General features: G+C 46.5%; 1 protein-coding gene and 1 long non-coding RNA gene across 6 annotated transcripts in view; both read left to right on the top strand.

Annotated features, from left to right (window-relative positions):
* The first annotated feature begins 10,823 nt into the window (after window positions 1–10,823).
* On the top strand, window positions 10,824–16,144 carry LOC119845143. Its single transcript, XR_005289521.2, has 3 exons — window positions 10,824–11,032; window positions 11,658–11,773; window positions 13,615–16,144. It is a non-coding gene; the product is annotated as an uncharacterized LOC119845143 (long non-coding RNA).
* A 3,460-nt stretch (window positions 16,145–19,604) lies between these two features.
* H6PD (hexose-6-phosphate dehydrogenase/glucose 1-dehydrogenase) overlaps window positions 19,605–25,628 on the top strand; it is a 28,748-nt gene continuing 22,724 nt past the window's right edge. The window contains exon 1 of one of the 5 annotated variants that reach the window (XM_038376994.2): window positions 19,605–19,758. The gene's annotated coding sequence lies outside the window, so the exon portion shown is untranslated. The other 4 variants (XM_043499809.1, XM_043499810.1, XM_038376995.2 and 1 more) reach the window with 4 other exon arrangements.

Raw genomic sequence — 25,628 nt, 5'->3', positions numbered from 1 at the left:
CGGAATCCAATGGGCTTACACCTGGGATGACTTTGGTCCATTGCATTCATTATGGTAAATCAGGCCACTGCCCTTCTCCTTCTTACAGCTGCAGCCCCTTGGAACTCAGGGTGGAGGAGTTGCTTTTGCAAGCTCTAGACAGGTCTCTGCTGTGAGATTCAAACCATCAGGTACAAATCAGCAAAACAAAGTGCCAGGAATTTCCTAGGCCAAAATTAGCCCTGCTGTAATGGCATTTGACAACAGAAGTTGTTACATCAAGGATGAACTTGACCTCTTATTAAATACACCAGCCCAAAGATGGTGTGAAACAGACAAGCTTCTCAGAACAAGGGTGCTGAATTACACGGTGCAGCCACAGTGCTTCAAGCTGTCCTCCTCCACGCTAAGCAGGGGCAGGCTAGGCCAGCACTGGGAAAGGAGACCAAGAGGCTGGTTTTGGGAGCAGTGTAGATGAGCGAGTGTTGAGAGAACGCTGAATCGGTCAACACTACGCTCAGCTGATGCGGCAACTCATAGTGTTGGACGCCACCATATGGTCCAGGGACATCTATATAGAACACATCACCAGACATCAGCAATACCAGGAGGGATGAGCTGAAGCACAGTGGGGAAAGTAACTGAAATATTTCCTCATGGATTGTATTTTCTAGATGAACAACCAACCTAAATTCTCAATTACTGAGGGACAATCTTCACTCATTGATATACAGTATGTGCTTTCCACAGCCAACTCTCTGTATAACTTTTCAGGAGTGATATACCTGAATACTTGGATGCAAATATCTAAACTGTATTCTTAAATGTATTCACCTAAATTTGGGTTACTGCTGATTATGCACTATATGTATCTTATGATTTTAAAAACAAACTTTGTTTTTGTGAATAATCTAAGCACTATACCCAGATGTATAGATACTTTTTACAACATGTGTATTATATAATTTTAACATTAGCTTTAATAAAATTTTTTAAAAATAGTCCATATTCCTGCCCCCAGTCTGAGATGAGACAGAATCTGCCTGGCAGCCACATTTGTCAGAGTGCTGTATACAGATGCTTGGCCAGTCTCACCATGCTACAATTGCCAAAGACATGCTTTGTTCTCCCTAAGGGCCATCTAGCTAAACACAAAGGATTAAAAATAAATAAATAAAATCAAGGTTGATGCCGGTGGAAAAGAGTTACATTGTCCTTTGTGATTTTTAAACCATATTTTAAACAAGGAGAACAGAGGAAATAAAAAAAAAATCTTCCAGTACGGGGAAATGGAGCATCTCCCAGATCATTGCTAGCCCTCATTTCTATTCATCTTGCTGTATTCAACCCCCGCCAATATGCGGCAACTCACATTCAGTTTCCAATCCCATCACTCCACAATTCCATCTCCAAAGAACCTGTTTAATATTAGCATAGAAAAATGGTCTCCCATGAGCTCTTGGGTCTCCGCTATGGCCCTGCTGATCTATAGTGCCTCCCTTCCAAAATGGCTACGTAGCTAGTTAGCTAACACAGCATCCAGTGGGTATTATCCCCATTTTACAGATGGGTAATCTGAAGTGACTTTCCCAAGGAAAAGGAGTGAGTCAGTGATGGAGCCAGAGATAGAATTCAGATCCCCTAGCAGATAGACCCCTGCTCTAGCCACCAGGTCATGCTTCCAATGGCTGCAAAAGAACAACAGATGGTCCATCCTACAGGCCTTATTCAGGTGAGCAGCCCTCTTGGCCTTGCTAACAGTAGGGTGACTTCCTTGAGTATAAGGCTGAAGGAGCTAGACTTTGCACTCCTGCCTGGGGTAGTTTTCTTCCCTTCCAAGCCAATGTGGAAAAAAGCAGAGAAAATCCCAATAAAGCACTTTCTTCACACAATGTAAGCAGCTTTATTAGCAGTACTACCTAGGAGTCCTAGTCAAGGACCAGGACCCCACTATGCTAGGTGCTGTACAAATATAGAACAAAGACACTGTCCTAATCCAGTACCTTGAAAGCTACAGGTCTGAACAGTGCAGGGATCCCCTTGGTTACCACCCAGCAGACAAATGGGGAATCTCACCACATCTCAGCCATTGTCCTGCATGCAACAAATCTCTTTTCTATCAATTGCCATAGAGGGGACATCCAAAACTGCTCAATCCAAGGACCACCATCCTCACTGGCTGTCTGGACAGGCCAGCCAGAAGGGACAGCATACAGGAGAAAGCCAGCAGCAAAGAGATGAGGAGGAAACTGCTAGCAAGGCTGCTATAGACACTAGGTAGTGAAGGGTTCCCTAAAATGGGGTCAAATTCTTCGAGGCACTGACCACCCCAATGCCTATTGATTAGAACGGGGGGCAGGGAGAGATGTTCAGAGTTTAGCATAAAGATGGGCCATAGAGACCTTCACTTCCTAAGGGCACCCATTGGCAGCGTGGTCTACTGGATGGGGGCCATGGGAGTCAGGAGATTCGGGATGTCAGTTCCAGGCTCTGCCACATATTCCCTGTGTGACCTTGGGCAAGTCACTTAGTCTCCCATGTGGCTCAGTTCCCCAGCTGTGAAATGGGGATAATACTTTCTTACCTCAAAGGGAGGGTAAAAGCCATTCACAACTGCCAGGCACTTATATACCTCAGGGCATTGAGGGACATGTAAGTACGTAGACCGATGCTGGCGTGGAACTGCCAGAGCTCAGTGCTCTGCTGACAGACTTCTTGCAACAGTGTTGTGCATTGGGGAGCAGCCCTGGTGAGCCATTCTAGACAGAAAATAAATAACTGCAGGGCCAGACATCATCCACGGCGACAGTGAACGGTTACATGGGGGGGGGCGGGAAGGTGATGTCTCATCCCTTTTTAAGGATTGTCACATTCTCTGGCTTCCTTCCCTCCCCCCGCATTTCTATGATGGTCAAGTCATTCTGGTCCAACAGGCAATAACCTGGTGACATGCAGACAAAGGAGAATAGAGGTAGCACTGTGGCTGCGTCTCCATCCGCTGTCTGCAGTACAGGAGCCTGCCCTTGCAGCCCCAGGGAAGGAAGGACACAGCAATCCTGTTCTACGTAGGACACAGCAATCCTGTGCTTTCTATCTGAGGAGCGAGCCTCCAGGACAATATGGAGACATTGATCCTCTCGCCTGTCAGTCACTCAGAAGCACAAGGCTCACACACACAGGGCCGTTGGCTAGTTGCAGATGGAATATATTGAGAAGAGCAGACTGGAGACCCGGCGTCAGACACTTTAGACAGGTGAGTGGACATGAGGTTTTTGCACTAGGTATCACGACCACGGAAATTAAGAGACAGCAGAAAACTCAGGGGTCACGTAGCCTGTTCCTTGGTCAGTTCAGGATTGTTCCCAATCTCATTTAACCACCAGCCCAGTTTTAAAGTGGCCCAAGAGATGCCATGTCTACCACTTCCCTAGGGAATGGATTCCACCCCCATTTAATAGATCTCGCATATTTTTACCCCTCCGGTGAGATCAATGGAGACACTGGTTTTCTTCCTACCCGAAAGAGACACTTTCTTTTCCCATGTATTTGACTGTACTTTCTTTATCCCTTAAAGCACCCAGCAATGTCTGAGGTTTTCTCTAGATAGACTGGTTTCAGAGTAGCAGCTGTGTTAGTCTGTATTCGCAAAAAGAAAAGGAGTACTTGTGGCACCTTAGAGACTAACAAATTTGGTCTGTCTGTATCTGTGCGAGTACTCCTTTTCTTTTTGCGAATACAGATTAACACGGCTGCTACTCTGAAACCTGTCATTATGCAAGGCACTGAATTTAGCCATATAGAGTGGAAATCTGTCAACTTCACGGAAAATTTGTTAGTCTCTAAGGTGCCACAAGTACTCCTTTTCTTTTTTCTAGATAGACTGAAAAGCATCTGCTACTCTTCCCACCACTAGCACCGTGCCAGAAGCCAGGGCAACATTTATAGTCCTACATGTTGCTGGCGCCCTCTGCTGGGACATGCCCAAATTGCACCATATCAAAAGAAGGGACAATGAGCAAGAAACCTAGTTTTCCCTCTCTTCAGCCTAAGTTATTAGCCAAAGAAATGTCGGAGTGTCCTTGCCCCAGTATGTGCTTACAGTCACTGGGGTGCAGCAGGAAAGATGGGTTAATGCAGCTACACTGATCTCCTTTGGAACCAGAAAAGGAAATGAAGGGGTCATATCCCCTTTCTTTCTGCTGCTGGCAGCTGTCACAGCATTTCCCCGGCTGGGACTCTGACAAAGGGACACCTTCATGCGCGTCTCACTTTATGGCTCACCCGGTTACAGATGAATTTGGTCTGAGTGCTTCTGGGCCCATTTGCCCCAGGGGCTGCAAGCATTTCTGCTCAGTGTGGGCAGAAGCAGAGGAGTTTGCAAGGAAGCCGGGGTGAAGATTAAGTTTACCTGGGTGCGCACATGGTTATCCAGGCAGACATGCATATGTCTACAGCCCCTGGGCACTTATGAAGAGAGGCAGGCTGATTTAGACACAAAGAGGGACCGAGAGTCAGGAGGGGGGGTCTCCAGCATTCTTCCCTCACCCACCCTTCGCGTCTATCTCTGACATCATCTCTGCAAGGGAAACTCAGCCAGCATTACCTATTCTTTATTCGGGGACGCTGCATCAGCCTGAGCTAAGGGGTTAGCTCCCTTGTTAAGGAGGGAGGGACACAGTTACCCTGTGAAAGGAGCCCAATGGGCTCAGCACATTTCCCTCCCCACACCGCAGACAGGCAGAATTCTGCTCAGCTAGCAAGCTGTGCTGCCAAGAGGTCTGGCCTGGAATCAGCACCGGGGGACGTCCCCTAGCGAGGACGTTCTCCCCAAGTCCCTGCAGAATGCAGCTAGCAGGCCCTACGCTGCAGCACATGGCCCATGGATCAATGGTGGCCTCTTGCTTCCAGAGCTCTCGGCATCCCACCTCCGGTGCAGCGAGGACAGTTACAAGAGCAAATACAAAAGGCTGAGCGAGAGCGCAGGCTCTGCAGATGCCAGTTCCCTCTGCAGCCCAACTCTGCATTGTGGGGGAAGCCAAGGGCGGATGTGGCTGGTGTCGGTTCATTGAAAGGGGGTGGATACCCAGCTAGGGAGGAGCTCACACTTCAGAAACCGAGGGGTGAAGGGAGACACAAGAAGGGACAGAAAAGGGGGTGAGAGGAAGCCTCTAATGCACAAGTAGAATGCAGCAGCCCTTATCTCAATAACACCTGTTCTACAGTAATAGCCTAGCGACCCCATAGATCCTGCAGTCACAGCACTCCAAGGGCATGTGGCCCAAATGTAGAACGCCCCCTTTCTATAGGCACCTTCTCCACAACACAGCTCACCCACCCTGACACACCAAGGACACTCGGCCTGGGACTGCTACTGTCTCTAGCCAACTCTGTTGCTCTAGAAGGATGGGGCAGGAGGCGGTCCGAGTCTTAATCATTCCTCATGCTGCAAGCACCTCCCTCTCCGCCCTCCTCCCTGCATCAGACAGGGCTCCTGCTGCAGTGCCGGGCATCGCAGGGAAATCGCGCTTTGCTGGCTAGTTGGGTCTGCAAAAAGGAAGAGTGTTTACATTCATCACTTCTTCCACCCTCCTCTGCGGCTGGTGATGTGTAGTAATTAGAGAGAGAAATAACTAACCTGGTAGTTGCCCAAGTCTTATACTAAGGCTCCTTTCCACCACTCTAGCAGTATAAAGAGGCATTACGTGAGCGTAAGTATTTGATGTCCACTTTACTTTCCCTCTCCGCTGTCAGAGTGGCAGAAAGGGACCTTTGCATAAAGGACAATTCCACTGGGGCTTCAACCTTTTCCCTTGGTTTTCACAGGCAGGTAGATCTCACGATTAAGATTTTTTCCCCTGCTATTCAACCTACGGTCACCTTTTCTTGACTGTATCCCATAGTGCACCATTGCAACAGCCCAAGAAACTAAAGGTGAGCCTCGGCTACCAAGTTTGGATATAAACTTTCCCCCCAAGTTCAAGGTCCTTTGGATCCAAGTTTTGCTCACAGTGGTCTCCTTGCCTGGAGCACCTCAAGTGCCTCTCCTTGGAGCGTAGCAGTCCTCTAGCCTAGCACTCTATCAGCTTTTGGAAGATTAGCATCATTCCCCGTTGTTGCACTGATAATGCTGTTGCACTGGCTAATCAGTATCCGTTAATCTAGAGAGAGTTTCCCGCCTCATATGTGGTTCAAACTCTGTTGAAGCATGTCCAGTGTGCATGCTTGTTCAGCCCTCAGGAATAGGATGTGGCTGTCCCTCAAGGGTTACGCCAGCATGCACCATTTAAAAAAAACCTGATCCTTCCCCAACCCTCAGCGCACCCCAAATCTGGCAGCTTCCCCAAAGGCCACAGATGACTGTCCATTTGTGAACATTTGTTTTATATCCGGCACATGCACACTATGGTCCAGATGCTACCACTAGGCGCTGGGACTGCTCCATACCGACTGGTTGATTTTTAAAGGGAGGGATTGTCAAGAGGAAAATATTGAAGATCTGTGTTAGATTAAAAACCATGAATGTTTTTAAGCAAATATTTCTTTCCACCTCCATTTGCGAAATATGGAAACCGGATCATAGGTTAGTTCTGTGGTTTTAACAACAAAACACATAATTTGTCTATATCTGTTTGTCAGTCTTGTGTTTTAGATTGTAAAATTTGAGGACAGGGACAATTGCCTATCCTGTTCCCAAGGGACCCACAGCAACCTTGGTTGGGACCTTTGGGTGCTACCAGAATACAAAAAACAGACTGATCTGTTTCTAATGACTTTCACTTTCTGGTTCTAAACAAAGGGCAGGGTTTGTCCTGGGCAGAGTACCCAAGAAATATCCCCTTGACTCATTTTTTTTTTCCTTTAGCTATATATAAACACAGCAGGTGACTTTACACTTACTACAGTAAAGCAAGTTTGCAGTCAGAAGTTCTTTGTCCCAGTTTCATATACATATGATTGTTATTTGTTGCAGAGTGTTGAGGTAGATAGAAATAACGTTTGCTAGCTCTCAGTAGTTCTCTCCCATAAATTGGGCCCCTCTCTCTTGGCAGGAGATGAGGGGAAAGGCTAGAGAAGAGTAACTGGATGGCAAGCCTGCCACAGCTTAGCACTCACAGCACAACCAGAGATTCTAAGGGCTGAGCTGGAAAAGTTACCTCTGAAGGACATTTAGACCTAGGCCTGGGAATAAAGAAGAAAACTATTGAGATTTTTGCAGGGTTCCTGCGTCAGACAGGGATGGGCAAAACGCCATTTACAGTAGCTGCTGAAGTACTTTTTGTAAATGTAGACAGTGGTGCATCACACTGCACAACTGAGACAGCCAGTTTCTCCCTCCCACTCCCTTGCATCTGTGATCACTGTGGATTCTGCAGCAAAGCAGCCAACTGGAAGAATCTGCAGAGGTTTTGAGAGATGTGGCACTAAAAGCTCACTTCCCTTACCCCCACCCTCCCCGGCCCTTCTCCAAGCCTTTCGGGTTTGCGGGAGAACAGGCTGGTACTGGATGCATAAGCACCATTTAGATTCTTCACAGGAAACAGCACTGCCAATAGGCCTCTCATTTTGGAGAGAATTTAATAATCCCTTCTTGAAGTGGACAAATAGCCTCTCCTCTCCACAGCGGCTTTCACCCCCTACCTCTTTAAACCAGCTCTCATGGAAATGACTGATTTATGGAAATGTATATTTGCAGCAGGGCTGGACAGTGCCTGGAGAACACGCCGCTGGGGGGAGGGTAAAGGGGAACCCGATCTCTCCTTTATTTCCAAGGTATCCCCAAAGCCTGCATGTAGCCTCTGGTTATGCCGCACCACACAAGTGTCAGCAGCAGCAGTGAGGGTGACCATTTATAAACTGCCGATGTACCAGAATATTTAAGGGGTGCACTTCTGCGAGTGGGGCACCAGGAACAGCATCCATGACCTTCAACTGCAAAAACAACACAGGCGGCTGCCACTTAAACAAATCTCCCTCAACCATTTCCAAACCCTGCTCCCACTAGAGGTGGAGAGAATTGCAAACCAGTAGACAGGAGTGATCTGCTGCAAATTCCACTCCTTAAAACATGCAAACCAAAACACCCTGGGCTATGCCAGCAGCCAGGTCAATTATGACCATGCAGACCTGACTCCGATCTCTCCTTGCCCAACCTCATCAGCCCCAAGAGGGGGCAAGGACTGTGCATTGTGTGCACTTAATTTTGGTTAGCACTTCATGCTAGGACTTATAGAGAAGAAACAATTATTCATATCTAAGAGACAGAGACTAGTGCATGGGTAAATGAAATGCCATAATAGTCCAAAAATAACAGCTCACAAAAGTGTCACTCATTACACCACGAGTGTCGGCTTTAAGGATTGTGATTCAGGGTGCTACCATCTCCTACAGGTAGAGATTTTTAGGTCATGCTTCCGTGCAGAGAAGCATAGACTCTATGCCTGTGCTTAGAATATTCCGTATCCTGGCTGGCTTTAGAGTCATGTCAATTGCATGTGGATTGTTCTGTGTAATACCTATAGCGGGCCAAAATCCAAGGTGACTGAAAGGGTGCGCTTGGTTAAGGAGTCTAACTTGCACTAAGGACAGCATCCAGTAGGTGATCAAAGCAACCGTTACATCTACCAAAAGGGAAAAAGTACCAATGGGATGTCAGATAAAGCAACCTCTGCTAAGTTACCTTACACTCCCCTAACAGTTTGTTTGCTGCATTTCTTCTTCTCCTCTGTTACATTCCCATACTAGTGCACGTTGCATAGTGACAGAAGGCATAAATAGTTACATGTAACTCACATCATCCGATTCTTCACCTCCAAATTTGATCCAGAAACTCCAGTTTGAGTTGAACCTGCTTACACCAGTACTGAATTTGGCCCACTTTGTCCTCTATAAACCTCCTCTCTTTTCTCTGAGGCAGAGTCATCTTGCCCTCCCTGCTAGGAAGCAGGAAAGAACAGCTTTCAGCAGGTATATTCTTCTAGAAAGCCAAGCTCCTAGGCACATGGAAGCTGCTCTGCTCTCTGTATCCCCTGGATCTCCCATACTTTGGGTAGATGGGCATATTTTCCCCCTCCTGGTGGAATCCTCCCTTCTCCGTGACTCTTTATAAAGGTATCTTATTTCATACGGCAGTGGCTGATGACAGAACCAGGGTCTAGTCCTACAGATTCTGCAGTGCAGCCCGTGCTTTGGACCTCTGCATCATCGGATCCGGCCCAGTCTAGGAAAGTCACGCATCCCACAATAATCTGTCCCCTATTAAAAACCATCAGCCTTTATGTTAGTCACACACATGATTACTAGTATATGGTACTTTCTCTCTATGAATCACGCAGTGCCACTGAGGAGGAACCACCCAAATGTATCAGTACATTAATATTTTTGAAAAGACCACGCTTAATTCTTGGTAACTGTATGATAGTCCATGGGGATATTGAAGACACGCACTATGAGCCAGTGCAATCCAGAATTATTGTTTGCCATCATTTAATATTTTAGGTACTTTAGCTTTTGATTTTTCACAGCACACAAAGCTGATCAGGATCTTTACAACCTATCTAGGACTCAGCCAGAGATGCAGAGCAGACACTAGGACAAATTCAATCCTGATATAACTTAACATCTGCAAATTTGACCCGCTGTGCCTGAAGCAGAAGTGTCAAACTCAGGACACCCTGGTTCAAGCCCAGCCTCTGCCACTGCCTGGCTGCATGACCTTGGGAATTCAGCCTCTGATCCTCAGTTTACTCCTCTATAAAATGGGGCTAATACTTACCTTTTCCACAGATCTGGGGCTTACTTGATTAGCATTTGTAAATCAATGTGCAATCTTCAGATGAAAGATGGCAATACAATTGCCAGGTATTACTATGACAGATCAAAGACAAGTAAAGACACACCTCTACTTTCGAAAAAGTTATGGACAAGAAAAGTCACTCAGCCCTCAGTGGAGACTCTTTGCAGAAACGTCCTCATTGGTGCCGAATGACATCACCAAAAATGCAGACAAAAATGTGGCCATGGCAGGCCCCGGCTAAATGTCACCAAGTGCTTTTTCCTACAGCAGCAAGGAACTAACTTGGTGTTTTCTAAAAAACGCTTCCAGAGCAGCTCTTCTCCCCCTGGTAGATAGGGAGAGTATGTGAAATATTTATCTAGAGAGATTTCAACCCAGCTGACTTTGCTGTTATTACATTTCACTAAAATTAACAATTGCTCAGAGTTCAATTCCTCCCCCCGCCATCCATTCACATTCCTATCAATCTCACAGAACTGGCAACTGACAAAATCTGCGTTAATTTTTAATTGAGAGTTTGTAGCTGTATTTTTGCACTGTGGGGAAGAAACCCCCATACTAGTTAGGAGAAAGAATCATGTCCCTAATGCCAGTTATTGTGGTTTATATTTGAAAATCGACAATAAAGCATCATTCAAACCTCATTCCATTAGCAGATTTTGTCCAGAGTCACATCCCCCCAGAAGAAGATCCAGGTCTTGCACTGACTGTACCAGCACGTTCCCAAGGTAAATTCTACTTTTGCACCCAGTGGCAAGGCACTGATGCTCAGAGGTCATGTGGCTCTGTATCTCCTGATTTCATAAAGCAAACGCTAAACACTTGTTTAAAAAAAAAAAAAAAAAAAAAAAAAAAAAAAAAAAAAAACCAACTCAGCTAGTTAAATAGAAATGAATGCACCAGGACAGGATCTTGCTGAAGGCAGGAGCTGCGGTCCAAACTTGAAGATGTCACAGCAGGACCTACATCCCTTCCCTTTACATATTTTTAAAACAACAATAAAATAATAATAATAATAATAGTCAGGAAACTTGAGGCTGATCGTGCAAAGGCCTGATTGCTGCGCTTTCCTTTGCTGGTTGGTGGCGGTGGAGAGCTCAGAGCACCAAGAAAGGGGGAAATCCCCTGGCTGAAGCTACGGCTGCTCCTCTGCAGATCACTTGAAGGAGAAACGCTTTCGCATTACGGCACTCTTAAAGCGGCAGGGTCCAATTTCTCCTTCAATCTCCTGAAGCTCAACCTGCAAGCGCCCGCACACAGGTAGGGGTAACAACGGGGGCGACTGGGGGAGGACATGGGGTAGAGACGGATCCAGGAAGACACCCCCCCTGCCCCCCACGCTGCTGCCTGAGTGGGCAGGCAATGCATTTTGATGCACTCCTTCCTGCAGCCAAGGCTCTGTCTGCAGTTTGCCAGGGAGCTGGGACTGCAGCGGGACTGCATCAAACTGGGGGCATAAAAATCAATCCCTCCCCTCGGCCCAGAAGAATCAAACAGCAAAGATATTGCAACCTGGAAGCCCCAGACCAACCAAACGGTCTCTAGCAATGCTACAGAGCAGGCTTTAACATCCAAAATAATCCATTGCTGGACGATACTGACCGACCCGTCCCTGCACTGATCCCCAGCGAGAGCTCAAGGCAAGAAAGAACTGAAGCGGGGGCAGTTCATTAGCAAGCGCCCCTAGAAAGTTTAAGGGGGGGAAAATCCCAGATGGTATGAATTTCGACAAACTGCATGAAATACCCCGACCCTTGGGAAGGAAACATGAACACTCCTTCAACAATGATCATTGCTAACGGGTGCGAAGGCAAAGCAACAGCAAGCCACTGACTCCAGCCAAGTTCTGAATCCCCCCGGAAAGTTACCTCTCTTCTTCCCGCAGCTCCGCTGTGCGCAGCTCTCTTCCTCGCAGATGGGTCCTGGCTGAAGCTGCAAGAGTTGCTTGCAGGCAGCTGCGGCTCCCAGTGGGGAGACAGGACCTCCAATAAGGAGTGTCAGGTGGGTCCTTGCACTGAAATGAGGCTGGGAGAGGCCCGAGCTGCTGTTCTGACAAGCAAGCCGGGGGGGGGGGGGGGAGAGAAATTGAAATCCCTGACATTGCAAGAACGCTGATCCTATAGGAAGGCACCCGCCCCCCTCCCCGCCGTTTTCTGTCCAGGTAGAGGCTCCATTTGATTGTCTGCTGGATGGGCTCACGTGGAGAGACACCCCTGGCAAAACAAAAACAAATCATGCCTGTGCAGAGCCTGTGGGGCCCCTTTCCCCTCCACCTTTTGGGGGCAGGATGGAACTTGTTCAAAAGTTACTAGTAGTGCTGGTGCTCCGGCCAGCAGGGGCTGGGGAGAAAATGGGCTTGACGTGGATAATGGAACAAATAAAGATGAGAGTAGCGGATATAAAGAAGAAGGGAGAATCTCATCCAAGTTTAGGAACGCTGCTAATCCCAATCTTCTCCCAGCCAATGTAGAAGGGCACCGGGAATCCAGTGAGAGGCTCTATCTGAGAAAAAAAGCCCTCCGCTCATCTGATTGCCCTGTGTTTTAGTCCTGACGTGTAGGACAATACCAAGCACGGTTCCAGACCTTGATCTGGTGTAAATCAACATCACTCCGTTGACGTCAGTGCTGATTTACAGTCTCTGAGGGTCTGGCTGGATTCAGCCCACAACAGCACTAGTGTAGCGCGTGATTTCTCTGAGCCGCAGAGCCGTTTTGTGCAAGGCTCTTTTTCCTCTTTTGGGTCTCACATGTGGACATGGAGAGCTGTGTAGGAGGTGCTCTTTTCCACAAAAGGGAAGATCCACTTCGCCTCTTTGAATTGCTAAGATGATTTAGCTGCCCCCTTGCTGGCTGTGGGTCCATGGTCCCTCCACAGCACTGGGAGATGGTGGGTTAGCTTTAGCATTCCAGGGCATGGTATGTATATATATATGTATTAAACGGTGTGGCGTAAAATTCCTATCAGCTGGGTGAAAGCCCTATGCCAAGCCGTCTTTGATCAGACAAGCCCAAATCCTGTGCTCACCTCTAGTCAAAAGGCTTCTATTGTGGATCCTTCCATTCCATCTTGGATTCATCCAACTCCTCAAAGATATGTAGGCTCCTTCCATTGAAGTTCGGAGCCTACATACCTTAGAGAGCCTGGGCTGGTGTCCGAGTCTCAGTCTGGTTCTGTGCACTATTGCAGAATGTGCTGGGACCTCTTAGATTTAGCAGGAACAGGACTTCATGTGACTGAGCTCAGGTGACGGGAGCCCTTACAGGAAGGACACAGCACATTCTAAGACCCTCCAGCTCGGCCCCCCTCGGAACAGTAAAAGCCTCTGTTAGAATGTATGATTTGTAATGCAGCTGCCCAAAGAGGCCTCAGTCAGGTGGAGTCCCATTGCACAAAGTGCTTCACAAATGTATAGGGCCCAAATTCACTCCTATCTGCACCCTGTGGAGTCATTTACAGAAGGGCAAACCTGGGTGTGATGTGCAACCCGCTCAGACTGATTCCATTTTACACCCGCTCTGCGATGGTGCAAAACAGCTACCCAGGTGCAGGGCAGTGGCAAACGGGACCCATAGGCGGGGATAGGCTCTACTCTGACATGCTTCCAGGCCGAAAGCCTGAGCCTGCAACTGGAGTTGCACAGGTGGAGCACTACGCCTGCAATAGAACCCCACTGAACTTAATGCAGAGTGCTGGCCGTGTGGTGCCAGGTGCAGGAATGGGGTCCTAATTAAGGCAAGCTGCAATATGTTGGTGTAGCAAAGAAGCAGAGTGGGGGAGGGCGGGCCAGGGGGATAGGTTTGAGGCAAGACATTAACAAATTAAATACTTTTCATCCATAGATACCAAAGCCCTTTAAGAAGGTGGAGGGTATCTTGATGTACAGAAGATGCAGAGACACAGAGAGGGGGCAAGGCCAAGAGGACAGCCATCAGGAGTGCCTCCAGTTTTGGGTGCCCAACTTGAAAGACTTTAGGCCAAATTTTTGGAGGTGTTGAGCACCTGCAGCTCCCAAATCAGAGGCGACTTTTGAAAATCCCTCCCCCGTCTCTCATCATAATTGCACCCCCTTTGGTAATTGGTTTTAGGTCTGAATGGTTTAATTTTTCCACCCTCCAATGCCATCTTGTTCATTTTTCATTCTGCAAAGCTTGGGGGAGGGGGTGTACAGTTTGTTATGAAAAAGTCAATGCACAAAGCAGCTATAATGCTGGGTATTAAATGGCCAGTAGCTGAAGATGCATGGGCCAGCGGTGTACTACACTGAACTACATCCCAAACAGATCTCCAGAATCATGGCTTCTATGCAATCCTGCTTTCCCAGAGGCTCAGTGGAAGCGATAACAGACACAGTGCATCTCCAAATCCCTGGGATCATTTATAGGGTGGATGCAATGCACCAAAGTAGGGGAGTTGAGAAAGTTAATCAGTAAAGCCTCCAAGCTTGCCCAAGTATCTAGTACTAAACTCAGCCTGGTGTAGCTGGGCCTGCATAAGGGAGTGTCCATGTGCCTTTATCTGATCCTTATTTCATCGGTAGATCTGTATTTTTTTCCAGTGGAACTGAGTGTTTGTGAAAAGTGCTAGCTTGGCACCTTGGGAGTCTGCAGCGCTCCATGTACAGCAAGGGCATTAGCAGTGCAGGCTTCTCCTGGGCAGTGCCAGAGTCCTTGCCAGGGATTGTCCTCAAGGGGCCAGAGGGGATTTCATTCTCCATGGCTCACCAGGTCCCAGTCCTACAAGGTACTGACTGCCCACAACATCACTGGGAGTCTAGGGCAGTCAGCACCTCCGAGAAGGTGCTCAGCACTTTGTAGGATCACACCCTTGATCCTTGATCTCCCTGCCGCACTTCCAAATGAAGGTGCCAACGAGTGGTAAATGTACTGGTGAGTTTGTAATGTGTGCTCGTGTCCATGGGCAACTGGGCTGACACCCAACAGCTCATGTAACATACTTAAAAAGAGACACAAGCTGGTCCAGTGGCTAAGGCACTAGGCTGGGACTTAGGAGACCTAGGTTCCGCTCTGCTGCTGGCCAAGCATGTGACCTTGGGCACGTCACTTCTCCTACTCCTACCACCCTTTGTTTGTCTTGTCTATTTAGATGGTAAGCTCTTTGGAGTAAGGACTGACTCTTATTGTGTGTGCATGTACAGCACCAAGCCCCCTGGGGCTCTGATCTCAAGGTGGGTCCTCTAGATATTATTGTAAGATAAACAATAAAATAGTAATAGCAATATCACCTTCCTTGAGGATCTCAAAGCATCTACAAACATGAAATATGCTTCACAGCACCACCCTGTGCAGTAGGTAAGTGATATACATAGCTTGTCACTTCACCCACCACTGAATAACCAAACTCTTCTGGTTCATGGAATAAGATGGAGAATAACAAGGCAAGAGAGGCTAGAGAATAATAAACCATCACATCACTGCCACTGTGATATAGCTCAGCCATATTGCTTCTGTGCAGTACATTGAGGTGTGCATTTAACAGCATGGACTGTGATCCAAAATCCTATACTAAGGCACTGCTGCAGTGCAGCTCAGTAAAAATAACACAGCTGTGCAGTTTGGCCCAGTTAACATTGGTTTGAGGACTGTCGCTTCATTATTTTCTGACCTCGGTGCATTTTTAAATTCTCATCCTTAATGTTGCATTAACATCAGGTTTCTTTGCACTAAATTATCACATGTTCAGAAGAGGCCATTGAGTTTCCTCAGCAGTATTCATGCAGTTCAGCTTTTTCCAAGTGCAGCACTGCGCATCATATCTGCGTTGTGAAATTCAGTGCAATGCAGCTCCCTGCAGCACCATGCCATCACAATGGGGACATCACTGACTTGCTGGCTTTGTGCTTTGTCCTCAAGGTGTTTCCCAGATATAATGCCATTGTCTGTAACAAAATAATTAGCAAAACTTCTCAGACAGTACAAATAAAGCTATTGTGATTCTTAAACCTGAATCAGTCAATCAGAAATCAATATGAAAGTAGAAGCTGGTATTCAAAGAAGCACTATCCACATGGAATAATAAAAATCTTGGTTTAAATGGACACTGAGTTTTTAAAAAATCTCTCTGTATAGAATCTATGTAAATCCTTTTTTGGGGTTTTCTCCCCATAATAAATATGTCAATGCAGTTGTTTACAAGGAAGGAAGGAAGACCTCAATGCCAGCAAATTAGCCCTAAAGAAAAACTCTGCATCAACATTCTTTGGAAGGAAATATCCCAATCTTTCCCCCTCCGATGTCAACGACAAAATTCCCATTGACTTAAATGGGAACAAGGTTGGGCCCAAAATTTCAAAAAGGATATTTTTGCATGTATACACATAGAATCATAGAATATCAGGGTTGGAAGGGACCTCAGGAGGTCATCTAGTCCAACCCCCTGCTCAAAGCAGGACCAGTCCCCAACTAAATCATCCCAGCCAGGGCTTTGTCAAGCCTGACCTTAAAAACTTCTAAGGAAGGAGATTCCACCACCTCCCTAGGTAATGCATTCCAGTGTTTCACCACCCTCCTAATGAAAAAGTTTTTCCTAATATCCAACCTAAACCTCCCCCACTGCAACTTGAGACCATTACTCCTCGTTCTGTCATCCGGTACCACTGAGAACAGTCTAGATCCATCCTCTTTGGAACCCCCTTTCAGGTAGTTGAAAGCAGCTATCAAATCCCCCCTCGTTCTTCTCTTCTGCAGACTAAACAATCCCAGTTCCCTCAGCCTCTCCTCGTAAGTCATGTGTTCCAGTCGCCTAATCATTTTTGTTGCCCTCCGCTGGACTCTTTCCAATTTTTCCACATCCTTCTTGTAGTGTGGGGCCCAAAACTGGACAGAGTACTCCAGATGAGGCCTCACCAATGTCGAATAGAGGGGAACGATCACGTCCCTCGATCTGCTGGCAATGCCCCTACTTATACATCCCAAAATGCCATTGGCCTTCTTGGCAACAAGGGCACACTGTTGACTCATATCCAGCTTCTCGTCCGCTGTAACCCCTAGGTCCTTTTCTGCAGAACTCCTGCCTAACCATTCGGTCCCTAGTTTGTAGCAGTGCATGGGATTCTTCCGTCCTAAGTGCAGGACTCTGCACTTGTCCTTGTTGAACCTCATCAGATTTCTTTTGGCCCAATCCTCCAATTTGTCTAGGTCCCTCTGTATCCTATCTCTACCCTCCAGCGTATCTATCTCTCCTCCCAGTTTAGCGTCATCTGCAAACTTGCTGAAGGTGCAATCCACACCATCTTCCAGATCATTTATGAAGATATTGAACAAAACTGGCCTGAGGACCGACCCTTGGGGCACTCCGCTTGATACCGGCTGCCAACTAGACATGGAGCCATTGATCATTACCCGTTGAGCCCGACGATCTAGCCAACTTTCTATCCACCTTATAGTCCATTCATCCAGCCCATACTTCTTTAACTTGCTGGCAAGAATACTGTAGAAGACCGTGTCAAAAGCTTTGCTAAAGTCAAGGAACAACACGTCCACTGCTTTCCCCTCATCCACAGAGCCAGTTATCTCGTCGTAGAAGGCAATTAGATTAATCAGGCATGACTTGCCCTTCGTGAATCCAAGCTGACTGTTTCTGATCACTTTCCTCTCCTCTAAGTGCTTCAGAATTGATTCCTTGAGGACCTGCTCCATGATTTTTCCAGGGACTGAGGTGAGGCTGACTGGCCTGTAGTTCCCAGGATCCTCCTTCTTCCCTTTTTTAAAGATGGGCACTACATTAGCCTTTTTCCAGTCGTCCGGGACTTACCCCGATCGCCATGAGTTTTCAAAGATAATGTTCAATGGCTCTGCAATCACATCTGCCAACTCCTTTAGCACTCTCGAATTCAGCACATCCGGCCCCATGGACTTGTGCTCGTCCAGCTTTTCTAAATAGTCCCGAACCACTTCTTTCTCCTCCCCATGCTGTGCTGCCCAGTGCAGTAGTCTGGGAGCTGACCTTGTTCATGAAGACAGAGGCAAAAAAAGCATTGAGTACATTAGCTTTTTCCACATCTTCTGTCACTAGGTTGCCTCCCTCATTCAGTAAGGGGCCCACACTTTCCTTGACTTTCTTCTTGTTACTAACATACCTGAAAAAATCCTTCTTGTTACTCTTAACATCTCTCGCTAGCTGCAACTCCAGGTGTGATTTGGCCTTCCTGATTTCACTCCTGCATGCCCTAGCAATATTTTTATACTCTTCCCTGGTCATTTGTCCAATCTTCCACTTCTTGTAAGCTTCTTTTTTGTGTTTAAGATCAGCAAGGATTTAACTGTTAAGCCAAGCTGGTCGCCTTCCATATTTACTATTCTTTCTACACATCGGGATGGTTTGTCCCTATAACCTCAATAAGGATTCTTTAAAATACAGCCTGCTCTCCTGGACTCCTTTCCCCCTCATGTTATTCTCCCAGGGGATGCTGCCCATCAGTTCCCTGAGGGAGTCAAAGTCTGCTTTTCTGAAGTCCAGGGTCTGTATTCTGCTGCTCTCCTTTCTTCCCTGTGTCAGGATCCTGAACTCGACCATCTCTTGATCACTGCCTCCCAGGTTCCCATCCACTTTTGCTTCCCCTACTAATTCTTCCCGGTTTGTGAGCAGCAGGTCAAGAAGAGCTCTTCCCCTAGTTGGTTCCTCCAGCACTTGCATCAGGAAATTGTCCCCTACACTTTCCAAAAACTTCCTGGATTGTCTATGCACCGCTATATTGCTCTCCCAGCAGATATCACACATACACTCATGCATATACAGGTGTCAATGCCTTTTCTCACTTTGAGGTGACACTGTAAATAAGAAACGGGCAGCATTATCTCCTGTAAATGTAAACAAATTTTTTCCTCATAGCGATTGGCTGAACAAGAAGTAGGAATGAGTGGACTTGTAGGCTCTAAAGTTTTACATTGTATGGTTACTAAGTGCAGTTATGTAACAAAAAAAAAATCCACATTTGTAAATTGCACTTTCATAATAAGAGATTGCACTACAGTACTTGCGTGAGGTGAACTGAAAAATACTATTTCTTTTGTTTGTCATTTTTACAGTGCAAATATTTGTAATCAAAAGTAATATAAAGTGAGCACTGTACACTTTGTATTCCACATTGTAATTGAAATCAATATATTTGAAAATGTAGAAAAACATCCCAAAATAGTTAATAAATGTCAATTGGTATTCTGTTGTTTAATCACAGTGTGATTAAAACTGCAATTAATCATGATTACTTTTTTTGAGTTAATGGTGTGAGTAAACTGTGATTAATCAACAGCCCTGATTATTATTTGTATTGTCATAGAGCCTAGGAGCCTGAATCATGGTCCAGGACCCCACTGTGCTAGGTGCTGTACAAACCCAGAACAAGAAGATGGTCCAAGGAGCTTACCCTCTAAGACAAGAGACAAGGGCTAGATCAGGGACGAAAAGGAAACCATGGGATATGGGTCATCCTGACAGGCAGTGATCTCAGCACACCAACAATCGAACGGTTGTCAAGTTTTTTGTAGGCAACATGGCAAAGGAGAGTTTGGAGGAGGGATTTGACGGTGGCTAATGAGGTAGCTTTGGGGAGGCTAACTGGGAGCTGTTCCCAGGCATGTGGGGCAGCGTGGGAGAAAGCACCCATGGCTTTGTTTCGAAACTTGACAGGTCCTGTGGGCGCTACAGCTGCTGGGAACTTTTGGACATCTGACCAGCTCCATTTAAGTGCTCAGATGGGAACTAAACTCTTTTGGGGGGGGGGAAATCTGGCCCCTCTGAGACTGGAGCTGCCTCGCTTGGGGGCGGGACCCACCCTTGCAGCTGAATCCCTAAGAATCCACTTATCCAGTCTTTCTGCCCCCTCCCGCCTCTCAATAGCGGGAGCCAGTGCAGAGTGAACCATAGACTTTACTAGCAGCGGAGCCCTGTGCGCCGGTGCGGGAGGCGGAGCCCGCAGCTGCAGCCGGCCCGGCCCAGGGAGGGTTTCCCGTGGCTTGGCCCTCCGCGTGAGTACGGTGGGGAGGGGGTTCGCGCTTATCCGGGGCGGGGCGGGGTGGGGGGGAGCTCAGCAGATCAGTGGGGGTCCCTTCCCGGCTGCTGCGTGGGGTGAGCCGCTGCGAGACGTGTGGTGGCAGGGGTGGGAGCAGAGCCTGCTGCAGCGCCGTGCACTCTGCACAGCTTGCAAACTGCTGGCGGGGGGGGGAACCACCCAGGGCTGCTTTGTGCGGCCAAGCCGCGCAGTGTGGGCTGTCCCGGCATAAGAGCACGTGTCGGCTGATGTGCTGTGGCTTTGCAGAATTAGACTTGGATGTGGGGATAGCCCCACTTCTAGGGGTGATAGGGGTCAGCTAGTGGGGCGGGTGGAATATGGGAAAGTTCCTCCCCTCCTCTGTCTTGGGCTGCGTGTGTAATAAATGGCCTTGGGCTCTTTCTTCTTGCACCAGTCGGTTGGCAGAGGCACTTGGTTTCTGTTCCGTGGGGGATTCTGGGACCGGAGGAGGCGTGAAGGGGGGAAGCTCAGTCAGTAGTTTATGGGTAGAGAGATTTTGTGTGTGTGTGAGGAGTGATTTATTGCTGGGGTGTGGGTTTTGGTGATGCCTTGGTGAGGGAAGGGAAAAAAGTTATTTGTGTCGGTTGTGCCTGTGGTGTACATTACAAGACATGCCCCTCTTCTAAGGTAACTTTTCCTTAGATCTCACCTAAGGAAATTCAATTCCTCATTTCTGTCTCTGTAACTCTATTTTTTTTTTTTTTTTTTTTTTTTGGTAAATCAATCGCTAGTTATTGCCTGTGATGACACTGGTTACCTCTGTGCATGATTCCACGACCTCGATGAAATTCTTCTCCTGCCCTTCGGTGCTGAGGGGTTTAACAACTAAATTACTGGGCTGGAATGAGCCCGAGGAAGAGGGATGAGGAGTATTTCAGATTGCCACTTAGACACACTGGTTGGAGTAGCAAGAAACGCACACTTCAGATCTTGGCTAACCCTTGTATAGCCAAGGGTTTGCCTTCTGTGTCATTGAGGAATAAATGCTATGCTGATTTGGGGTCTCTATAAATGCGAGATGTTCCTCCTAGTCGATGGAAATTCTGTGATTCAGTTTTCTGGGTCTGGTGGCCTCAGCTCTGCCTCTTTTGTGTGAGGGTTGGAGGTCACAGCTTTGTCAGAACAGTTAATAGAAAGGATCAAGTGCTAATTTGAATCTCTCCTTCTGTACTTTATGGGATCTTGGGCATTAAACCTCTGACCTTTCCAGGAACTGATGTTGCTGGTTCAACCCATCTCTAATACTCCCCTGTGCAGAAGGCTGGCTTTTTATTCCTGATTCTCATTCCCTCTAATAAATTTGTTAGTCTCTAAGGTGCCACAAGTACTCCTTTTCTTTTTGCGAATACAGACTAACACGGCTGCTACTCTGAAACTCATTCCCTCTTGATGATAAAAAAAAAAAAAAGAGTACTTGTGGCACCTTAGAGACTAACAAATTTATTAGAGCATAAGCTTTCGTGAGCTACAGCTCACTTCATCGGATGCATTTGGTGGAAAGTACAGTGGGGAGATTTATATACACACACACACACACAGAGAACATGAAACAATGGGTTTTATCAGACACACTGTAAGGAGTGTGATCACTTAAGATGAGCTATTATTACCAGCAAGGGGCGGGGGGAGGGAGGAGGAAAACCTTTTGTGGTGATAATCAAGGTGGGCCATTTCCAGCAGTTCACAAGAACGTGTGAGGAACAGTAGGGGGTGGGGTGGGGGGAGAAATAACATGGGGAAATAGTTTTACTTTATGTAATGACCCATCAAACTGGACAGTCTCTACGTAAAAGAATAAATGGTCACAAATCAGACGTCAAGAATTATAACATTCAAAAACCAGTCGGAGAACACTTCAATCTCTCCGGTCGCAAGATTACAGACCTGAGAGTGGCTATCCGTCAACAAAAAAAACTTCAAAAACAGACTCCAACGAGAGACTGCTGAATTGGAATTAATTTGCAAACTGGATACAATTAATTTAGGCTTGAATAGAGACTGGGAGTGGATGGGTCATTACATAAAGTAAAACTATTTCCCCATATTATTTCTTCCCCCCATCCCACCCCCTACTGTTCCTCACACATTCTTGTTAACTGCTGGAAATGGCCCACCTTGATTATCACCACAAAAGGTTTTTCTTCTCCCCCCCCCCCCCCCCGCCCCTTGCTGGTAATAGCTCATCTTAAGTGATCACACTCCTTACAGTGTGTATGATAAAACCCATTGTTTGTTCTTTGTGTGTGTATATAAATCTCTGCACTGTATTTTCCACCTAATGCATCCATGAAGTGAGCTGTAGCTCACGAAAGCTTATGCTCAAATAAATGTGTTAGTCTCTAAGGTGCCACAAGTACTCCTTTTCTTTTTTGCGAATACAGACTAACACGGCTGCTACTCTGAAACCTCTTGATGATGCTTTCCTTTATGTTTTTTTTTATGCCCAGCCTTACAGAAGGATTAAGCCATGCAGTGTTGTGCTGTATATCTCTTAAATGTTTTGCAGAGTGGACTGAATGCTAATTCTCTAGTGAAAACCTACCACTCGGTGATCATTTTATCATTTTTTTCATACAGCAGCGAGTTGGGGGACTGAGACTTCTACCCAGTCATGATAGTAGTGGCTGTTTTCCCAAGGCTGTAGGTGCTTTTCTTTGATCAGAAGACTGCTTTTCGTGTGTGTGTGTGTGTGTGTGTGTGTGTGTAAAAGTGATTTACAGGTGATTTTTTTTTTCTGGAGCGCTCTCCCAGACCAACCAAAATCAATCTTACTCCCTTAAAGAGCCCAGCACTAAAGACTTCAGGGTGATCTTTGCCCCACTGTGGGTGGCTTTTTGGTTAGCAGAGGCAGAGAGTTTGAGAGAACATCTTTGGACCTGATTGTGCAATCAGCTCCATTTGAAGGGGTCTGCACTAGCGGATCTAATGAAAAACTGGGTCCTAAGGCAGTCTCTCAGCCTCCCCTGGGTACCCCATTGGACTGCCAACCTAGAAGACAACCCATAGTTTGACAGATCATCGCAGGATGAGGGCCTTAATGTGTATGTCATAGTGGTTATGGCCAAGTGGAATGCTCTCTGTATGGGTCCTGAACTGCTGCGAGCAGTGACATCCAGGGTGAGAGAGCCCTTGAGACTGGTTCCCATGTGCAGGTCAGTAGGGTCTAAGGCCCTCATCCTGCAATTGCTTGTGTGGTGGACTCCTGCATCCACGCATGGTAGCGTTGCCCTCAATGGATTGCCTGAATGGTGCTATTGCAGGACAAGCTTTTATGGCCATGTTGTAAAATCTATTTGTTTTAATCGTGCTATTTATTTTCAGGTTTGTGGCTGTCAGGGTGTTAGTTATAACGGGGTTTAATTTTGCACCAGAACTGCCTTATGCTCATTTGATAGCAGTTATTTTGGTTTTTAAGTTTTGGGAATTTACCCAGATAAACCCAAACCAGCTATTCTTCAGCCAGAATAAGAGTGTCTGCACAGGGACCTGCACCGGTTTAACTAACCCAGATTTAAAATTGATTTAAGTTAAAATGTTGCAACTTTCTCATATAGCTAAGCCTTAGTTCACATGGGAAAGGAATCCTTCTTGGGTAACATAATCCTGTCTGGTTTCATTTTTACATGGATCCTTTTTGTTATATGATATGACAGCAATAAACCAGGGGAACTGGGTTTATTCTGCTGGCTCTGGGCACAGCAGGATGGTGGTTTGCAATTGGAAGTATTGAGTAACCAGTTTTTAGTTGGAAATGTGTGAGACTATGTAATTGAATCCCCCAGGAGTCCACTTGGCTTAAGACAAGCCTACGCTACCAAGCTACATTGGCGCAGCTGCAGCGCGTCTGGTGAAGACGCGCTGTGCCAATGGAATAGTGCTCTCCTGTGGGGATAATTACACCACCTCTGTGACAGGCGGAAGCTATGTCCGCAGGAGAGTGTCTCCTACCCACAAAGCGCTGTCCATGCAGGCACTTATGCAGGCAAAATTTATATCACTCAGGAGGGTGGTTTATTCACATCCCTGAGCGACAAAAGTCTTGCCAACATAAATGCAAGTGTAGACGTGACCTAAGTCGGCTTACTTACACTGGTGTAAGACCCTTCTGCAGACACACTTACACTGGTTTAGAATATGCTCACAACAGTTTAATTCATTTACCATATTGAGCTAAATTAGTATGATGCACTTTCAACCAGTTAATGTCTACAGTAGGGTGTGACTAAACTGACTTTAAATTGGTTTTAATTACATCAGTACAAGTTGTCTAATGCAGTGGCTCTCAACCTTTCCTGATTACTGTAGCCCTTTCAGGAGTCTGATTTGTCTTGCGTACCCCCAAGTTTCACCTCACTTAAAAACCACTTGCTTACAAAATCAGAGATAAAAATACGAAAGTGTCATGCACACTTACTGAAAAAATGCTAACTTTCTCATTTTTACCATGTAATTATAAAATAAATCATTTGGAATATAAATATTGTACTTACATTTCAGTGTATGGTTTATAGAGAAGTATAAACAAGTCATTGTCTGTATGAAATCTTAGTTTGTACTGACTTTCCTAGTGCATTTTATGCAGCCTATTGTAAAACTAGGTAAATATCTAGATGAGTTGTACCCCCAGGGTTACATGTACCCCTGGTTGAGAACCACTGGTTTAATGCAGAGAAAACTCCAGAAGAGTTAGCTTAGCTTTGGGAAAAGAAAAGGAGTACTTGTGGCACCTTAGAGACTAACAAATTTATTAGAGCATAAGCTTTCGTGAGCTACAGCTCACTTCATCGGATGCATTTGGTGGAAAAAACAGAGGAGAGATTTATATGCACACACACACAGAGAACATGAAACAATGGGTTTATCATACACATTGTAAGGAGAGTGATCACTTAAGATAAGCCATCACCAACAGCAGGGGGGGGAAAGGAGAGGAAAACCTTCCATGGTGACAAGCAGGTAGGCTAATTCCAGCAGTTAACAAGAATATCAGAGGAACAGTGGGGGGTGGGGTGCGGGGGAGAAATACCATGGGGAAATAGTTTTACTTTGTGTAATGACTCATCCATTCCCAGTCTCTATTCAAGCCTAAGTTAATTGTATCCAGTTTGCAAATTAATTCCAATTCAGCAGTCTCTCCTTGGAGTCTGTTTTTGAAGCTTTTTTGTTGAAGTATAGCCACTCTTAGGTCTGTGATCGAGTGACCAGAGAGATTGAAGTGTTCTCCAGCTGGTTTTTGAATGTTATAATTCTTGACGTCTGATTTGTGTCCATTCATTCTTTTACGTAGAGACTGTCCAGTTTGGCCAATGTACATGGCAGAGGGGCATTGCTGGCACATGATGGCATATATCACATTGGTAGATGCGCAGGTGAACGAGCCTCTGATAGTGTGGCTGATGTGATTAGGCCCTATGATGGTATCCCCTGAATAGATATGTGGACAGAGTTGGCAACGGGCTTTGTTGCAAGGATAGGTTCCTGGGTTAGTGGTTCTGTTGTGTGGTGTGTGGTTGCTGGTGAGTATTTGCTTCAGATTGGGGGGCTGTCTGTAAGCAAGGACTGGTCTATCTCCCAAGATCTGAGAGAGCGATGGCTCGTCCTTCAGGATAGGTTGTAGATCCTTGATGATGCGTTGGAGAGGTTTTAGTTGGGGGCTGAAGGTGATGGCTAGTGGCGTTCTGTTGTTTTCTTTGTTGGGCCTGTCCTGTAGTAGGTGACTTCTGGGTACTCTTCTGGCTCTGTCAATCTGTTTCTTCACTTCAGCAGGTGGGTATTGTAGTTGTAGGAATGCATGATAGAGATCTTGTAGGTGTTTGTCTCTGTCTG

The sequence above is a fragment of the Dermochelys coriacea genome, chromosome 18 (genome assembly GCF_009764565.3).
Source record: "Dermochelys coriacea isolate rDerCor1 chromosome 18, rDerCor1.pri.v4, whole genome shotgun sequence".
NCBI classification, from domain to species: Eukaryota; Metazoa; Chordata; order Testudines; family Dermochelyidae; genus Dermochelys; species Dermochelys coriacea.
The sequence above is the reverse complement of the archived record's forward strand: the minus strand, read 5'-3'. Positions and strand labels throughout refer to the sequence as shown.